Source organism: Pseudorca crassidens, chromosome 18 (assembly GCF_039906515.1).
Source record: "Pseudorca crassidens isolate mPseCra1 chromosome 18, mPseCra1.hap1, whole genome shotgun sequence".
Lineage (NCBI taxonomy): Eukaryota > Metazoa > Chordata > Mammalia > Artiodactyla > Delphinidae > Pseudorca > Pseudorca crassidens.
The window spans coordinates 72,265,865-72,273,204 of record NC_090313.1 but is presented as its reverse complement, the minus strand read 5'-3'; the positions used below and the strand labels follow the sequence as shown (position 1 = coordinate 72,273,204).

The following is a 7,340-nucleotide window of genomic DNA, read 5'->3' as shown; positions in this document are numbered from 1 at the left end:
TTTTTATAAGTATGTACTTACGAGTTAGCAACTCTCTTCAAGGGGCCAGTCCTTCAGCACTTTTATCAGACCAAGATAAAATGATTAGATTTGTAAACGGTCTAACTTTGTAATCACACAAAAAACAACTCTTTCCCACAGGAGGGACACAAAGTGAAAAGGTTCACTTCATAATCCACAATCTGGAGAGATGCTGAGTAGTGTAACAGGGTCCAAATTTGGTCCTTTTCCAATTTGCAAAGTGCAATTCTTAGTCCAAATCTCTGTACACGTATAGAACTCTGCCAGTAGCACTCTGTGCAGGACAAGGGACTCCTTCCCATTTCAGTCTCTGGCAGTCAGGACCCCTCTACTTTGTCTCAAGATGAACTTTCTAGTTATCTCGTTGTACATTTTGTTCTCAAAGATCTTTAGGGAGAGGACAGACAGATCTAGATGATCTAGATGAGTTGGCCCTGTGACTTCAAGCGTGACGGAGCTCTGAGCTGGGCCTGGGGAGGAGCCCTCGTTTCTCCTCCCTGTAGCAGCTACTCTCATGACCTTTAGCTGATTCATCAATGTGATTCCATTTAGAAATGACTGTATAAAGTGATATTTAAAAGTCAAATAATGGTGGTTTAACCATCTGCTTTTATTGATTGCTCACCAGTCGGTCATTTCAGGACTCTCTTATCATGCTCTGCTTGGATATTTAAAATGTTCTTCATTCAATCATCCTCAAAGGTTCTGAGAACTCTGCCGATGAATTACCACATGGAAACTACATAAAATCCCCAGGCCCCACTGTCCTCACACAGAGGCAGGGATGAGCAACGGGAGGAATGCCAACTCTGAAGCAAGACACGGCGGCATGAGCATCTGAGCTCCGCCCTCCTAGCTGTGCCGTCTTGGGTAAGTTACTTAAGCCTCGCTGAGCCGCAGTTCCTCTCTCTAATAGGGGGAAAGGATATCTACCATACCGTTTTCTTTGAGGGTCAAAAGAGAATAAAGGTAAATCAGTTAGCAAAACCGCAGGCACTTAGTAGGGAATCAAGAGGACTGTGCTTTTGATGGTTAATCTTTCACCCTGGTTTCCCAAGAAAACTGAGCCTAAGTCAAAACTTAAGTGCTAAAGCTTAGTTGAGGGTGCATTCCAGGGAAGAAGATGTGAAGGAACCAGGCGAGTGAGGTAGGAGGAGAGAGAAAGCAGGTACAAAGGCGTGCATTCCAAGCTGTCCTGACTCTCCAGCAACCAGGTTGCTGGAACATCCTGGTTGCTCGGACACACAGAACATCCCCAGAGAGGGATATGGAAACACTGTGTCCCAGAACAGTCTCTGGGGGAGGAGTAAAGGAGGAGAATCTATCTGCTGGCTCTTTCTGTCTCCTGTTGCTTACTGGCCAAAGTCTCCCCCCTCTCCACTGCTGGGCATCAGTTCCCCCATATTTCTGGGAAATTCTGTCCAGAGCAGTGGCATCAAACTTGTGAAAGGGCATGAGGCAGCATCATTTTATGCCTGTCTCTCTGCAGCCTGCAGCCCTGAAGACCCTCCTGAAAAGCCAGTGGGTGGCTGGAGCTCTCAGTAAGGCCCTGGCATTTGTAGGGCAGCAGTGGGAGGGAAGCCCAAGGGCAGGAGAGGAGGGCCCTGCAGTGAGGTCAGAGGTGGTGTGAGAGGAGGCACCGTTTGGTCCTGCCCTCAGCAACATGGGCGATCGGGACCACCTGCTGGGCAGCCCAGGGCAATGACCAATCAGCCACCAACACGAAGGCAGGGAGACAGCCCAGTGAGCCCCTTCCAGTAAAGATGGACATCACCTCTCTGTTCCCACAAAAATGCCATTGGTGCCAAGTGATCTTCCTGGAGGGTCACCAGTAGCATCAAGCAGAAAAACATGCCCAGGCAAATCTGACAAGTGCATAAACTGGGTCTGGTATTATGAGAACAGGATGTGTGCTTTCACCAGTTTATGAACGTGCAGCGGTGCAAAATTGGCTCATGACAGACACAGTTATGATCTGGGTCAAGTTTACTTTCAGCGCCCCTCTGATTCATGCTCAGGAGAAAGGCTGGGTTCAGAGCCCCTGCTTTGTGAGTTAGCCCATCAACTGACTTCAAAGCCCAGGCTCACCCACATTGCCGTACTTACTGCCTCGGCACAAAGATGTGCTGAAGCCATGAGACCAAATATCCTCGCCCATCATGAAGAGAGACAGGGCCCCAGCACCCAGTGTACCTGCAATGCCAGAACAAGAGGCTTTGCAAGACACTGGGAGAAAAAAAAGGTTTTAGCAACAGAAAGAGAACCAAGAGAGAAATCGGTTAAGAAAGAAGAGATTTTCAGGTTGAAGGGAGGGACAACCAGTGTCAGATGTGCCGAGAAGCCAGCCTAGTAGAACAGGAATAAGAAACAAGATAACAGAGTTTTGTGCTTGCTGCCCTGACCAGAACAATTTCCGTGGTAAGAGAGCAGCTGGAAATATTGCTAAGAATTCAGCAGTGCAATGGGAGTGAGGAAATAGAGCTGCTATTTTTTTTCCAAAAATATTTTCACTTAAAATTATCATACAGGAAAAGAAAGAAAAGTTTTGGTAGCTTGAGGGGGAAGCAGAATTGAGGCAAGGTATACTTTTTCAAAATATCACATTTATTTGATCTGCCTTGATATCACTGGCTTATTTCCAACTTTTGACAATTACAAATAGTGGTGTTATAAGTATTCTTATAAATTTCTTTGGGTATATATGTGTGTCTCTTTTAGTTGAGCATATCTCCAGGAATAGTGATAGTGTATCTATATATTCAATTGATAACCCAATTTATTAATATGTCAGTTAGATCACCTTGACCAAACCATCTGTAATCTTACTATTTTTGTGTGTGCATGTGTCCACTTGTTCTGTAAGTTACAGATGGAGGTATATTAAAACCCACAGAACGTTACTGAAACACATTTCCTCTTTCACTTTTGTTAATTTTTGCTGTCTATATTTAGAAGAGTATATACATTTAGAATTGTACACTATAAACATATACAGATGTAGAATTTTCTATAGCTTTCTGGTAAATTGAAATTTTTATCACTGAGAAATTTCTTTGACCTCTAGTAATATTCCTTATCTCAGAGTTTTCTTTATCTGATAGTTACTATCTTTTTCTCAGAGTTTGGAAGGAAATTTTTTTTCTATCCTTTTATTTTCAATCTCTCTATATTTTTATATGTAAAATGTGTTTCACAGAATCAAAATACAGATGGTCCCTGACTTAAGATGGTTCGACTTACAATTTTCCAACTTTCCTGTGGTGTAAAGGTGATAGAAACCATAGTTTGGATTTTGATCTTTTCCCACTCTAGTAAGATGTGGTATGGTTCTCTCTCACGATGCTGGGCAGTGGTAGTGAGCTGCATCCCGTGGCCAGCCACGGGATTACGAGGGTAAATAATCGATACACTTACAACCATGATGTTTTTCACTTTCAGTACAGTATTCAGTAAATTACATAAGATATTCAACACTTTATTACAAAATAGGCTTTGTGTCAGATGATTTTTGCCTAACTATTGGCTAATACAAGCGTTCTGAGCACGTTTAAGGTAGGCAAGGCTAAGCTGTGATGTTTGGTAGGTTAGGGGTATTAAAAGCATTTTTGACTTAGGATATTTTCGACTTATGATGGGTTTATCAGAATGTAACCCCATCGTAAGTCAAGTAAGATCTATACAGTTTTCTTTTTTTTACTCCCATCTGCTCTGTAAATTTTCCCATTTATAAAGCATTTTAGTCCATTTATGTTTCTTGCAATTATCTAGAAGCAAGGTAGTTTTTAAGATAGTGGAAGCATTTAGTATATTTGTAGGCAGAGGGGAAAGGAAAAACTAAAATGATTGAAAATATAATGAGGGAAAGGAAAGTGATGACTGATGGGGCAAGTTCTAGAGGTGATGGATGCCAATGATAACCAAAGTGCAGAGCACAAGACAAGGGATACTCTTGCAGAGGAGGCTGCAGAAAACTGGTGCAGCTCATCTATGTTTGGTGGTGGTATGAAGAGATATTTAGGAAGGTTGTCTCTGCTGGCTTGTATTTTTCTTCTAAGGTGGAAACAAAGTCTTCGGCTAAAGTATCTGCAAGCAGAGCTGAGAGCTTTAGGGACATGGAGAAGTTTCATAAGTGCCACCACGGAGTATGGGATAGGGAGGGTGACAGTGGGAGACACTCATTTGTTTAGGAGGTGAGGGAAAGTTCTCGGGCAACTGTAAAATTCCACCCCAGCTAGCTGTCAATTTGCGTTTCCCTGGAGATCCCAAGTCCCACATTCTTCTATATTCACGTTGTCACGGCTCCCAGAGGGCAACTTTCCCAGATACTGCTAATGCTGCTGTTCTGGTTGGAGTGGAACTTTGGAAGGAGTCTATTTGGAATGGCAAAAAGAAGGAATTTTTTATTCTTCTCCCTGATGTCTCTCTTGATGTACAATCCAGTTTGATCTGATGTTTTTCACACAAGCTGGTACCTCCATACCTACTATGTTATAACCTTCCCTCTACTTACAGAGTGGTTCATTTAATAAGTACTCAGCTTATGTTTACTGCATGGCAGGATGGCTGTGAAGCCTATGACAATGGAGAGCTAGTGATTCTCTAATGCACAAGAGCTGGCTTTAACTCTTGCTGGCTTTTCCCCTTGCTGGCTTTTCCCTACTCAACTCCCATATCCTTAGCAGAAAATCCTTGCTACTTGGTGAGACAGAAGATCCCAGTGGTTAAATTCACTGGCTCTCAAGTCAAATTCCCTGGTTTCAAAGCATGGCTTCATCCTTTGCAAACCGTGTGATCTTGAACAAGTTCTTGACCTTGAGCCTCCATCTCTTCATCTGTAAAATGGGTATACAATAGTACTATGCGTACAGCTTTTTCATGAGGGAAAAATGGCATATATACTGTGACAGCTAGTTTTACCTGTCAACCTGGCTACACCACAATACCCATTTATTCAATTAAACTCTAATTTATGTGTTGCTCTGAGGGTATCCTGTAGATGTGGTCTAACATCACAATCAGTTGACTTTGAGTAAAGGAGATTATCCTCTATAATCTGGGTCAGCATCATCCACTCAGTTGAAAAGCCTGAAGAGCAAAGCTGAGGTTTCTTGAGGAAGAAGAAATTCTGCTTCAACATGACAGCTCCTGCCTGAGACTTTCCAGCCTTCTGACTGCCCTGTGGATTTTGCACCTGCCAGCCTCACCACCATGTAAGCAACTCCTTGAAGTAAATCTCAATGTCTGTGTGTCCCACTGCTTCTGCTGCTCTGGAGAAGCCTGACGGATACACACATGTTAAGCAGTTAGCACAGTGCCTTGCCTGTTACAGTCCTCAGGAATTACTGACTTACCATTATGATTTTAGGTAGATCTTTTTAATATAGAGAATGCTTCCTGAAACACAGGCTTCCCGAGGATTCCTATGATGAGGCAATCCTGACGTCACTTGCTCTCGTTGTGCCGCTGTTTTATTTTATTTTTCCAGGGTAACGAGGATGCTTTGATGCTGTCATAATGTCGCAGGTCTTGCACTGCTCCCTGCTCGGTAGCTGATTTTCACCCTGTGCCTCTTTGACAGTCCCTTGGGAAGGCTACCTGCCACCTCTGCATCACCTGAGGCACTGTCACCTATGCATACTTTGCTGATTTTTGTGAGTCAAAACTGAACCTCAAGAACATACGATAATGGGAGAGAGACCACAGAGAGCTGAACCTCATTCTGACTGAGCGAAGGCCCTATGAGAAGGTGGTTCACTGGCTGAGAACTTACGATGTACTTACATCGACTGTACCCACTTTGTATAAGAAAACTGGTTTTTGCTGGCCAAACAGGTTGAATGTTGGTAATTACATATGCTTCACCCTAATACTCTTCCTCACTATAAAAGATCTATAAATATTTTAAAATAAAAATATTTCTGTGATGAGAGTACTATAACAAATCAGTGCTGCATAGAGCAGCGCTAAGTAACATATGTATATTATTGTCGTTGTTAATTTCACTAGCCTTCAGTTGTAGCGAAAACTAATCCAAGGGCAACCAGAGAGGAGCTTGTACTTAACAGGCCATATCCCTGGTGCTGGTCTCTTGAGGATGGGCAGTGGGCTCCACGTGGGGGCTCGGGGGGCTCTCTCATTGCTGATGTCACTACAGGCCGGCTGCAGCACAGACCTCCAGCCCAGAGAGCCGTCCCTGGGCAGCAGGTTTGCTCCAGCTGATTCAGGTATTACCCAGAGATAAACGAGGATTGGGTGTCTTGTGATCGGCTCTTCTCTGCCAGTGAGCTATTTTCACTGTTTGAGGAATTTTCAGTATAGGTCGCACCAGAGGCTACATGGTGAATTGCTAAGTGTATATGTACACGGGCTTTTAGAAAGTAGAAAAATACTGAACTTACTAAAACTTAGAAAAATTCCTGTCTCATACGTCACATTATCTACGGAAACAAGCCAAGTGCCACGTCTTTAAAGATGCCCAATAAAAACAGAAGCTGCAGTGTGTGGTGTCACAGCGTAAACGCCTCGACTTGCAAGCTGGGTTAACTGGCTTTGAATCTAGTTCTGTCACTGAAGAGTTGTAGAACCTTGGGCCAGTTAACCTCTCTGTGACTCACCTACAAAATGCGGATGGAAACAATCCCCTATCTTAAAGGGTTATGGCGAGATATCATCTGCAAACTACAATGCCTGGTACAGAAAAAGCATGGTATGTATTGACTATTATTACTAAATGAATGACTTTCAGCATACAGGAGAAGTTTTAAAGTTCAAACTGTGTTACAAAGCAGCAGGAAAATTCTGAAAAACACCAATCTACAAAATGCCCAAACTCCAGAAACACCATGATTTTGTTCTTGCATTACAATGGCGTGCTACTGGTTTCTGTGGGCTGTTATGTAGGGCGTGGCCCAGCTTAGGTCTCCTGGTCTCACGAGGACTTTTGTTGTCATTGTTTCTGCTCTTTCCCATTTTTCCTTCTGGCATTTGATATATCTTTGCCAAATCCTTGAAATGGCTGATGCAGTCATTCCCCTCCCTAATAAGTGACGGCCACGGCATCGGTGATGATCGTTAAGATCAGTCAACAAAATAACCTGACTGGTGCACCCACGTCCACCTCCTGAGCCTCAGATTGGAGACTGCAGCTATGCATTTTGTCCACAGTGAGTTAAAAATGAGTATATCTTGCTCTTACATTGCTATGTGACATTTTAGAATTCAACAGCATGTAACTATAGAAAAGTGTTCCAAACTACCAGTTTCTTTGAATACCGTACTTCACAATAATTCAGAGCCCTAAGCATCTTTATCAGTTACTT

The 7,340-nt window shown here is 43.1% G+C and overlaps 1 long non-coding RNA gene across 1 annotated transcript; it reads left to right on the top strand.

Moving 5' to 3' along the window:
- Positions 1-594: 594 nt before the first annotated feature.
- Positions 595-6,885, top strand: LOC137211108 (uncharacterized). Its single transcript, XR_010936908.1, has 3 exons — positions 595-891; positions 5,098-5,231; positions 5,507-6,885. It is a non-coding gene; the product is annotated as an uncharacterized lncRNA (long non-coding RNA).
- Positions 6,886-7,340: the final 455 nt, after the last annotated feature.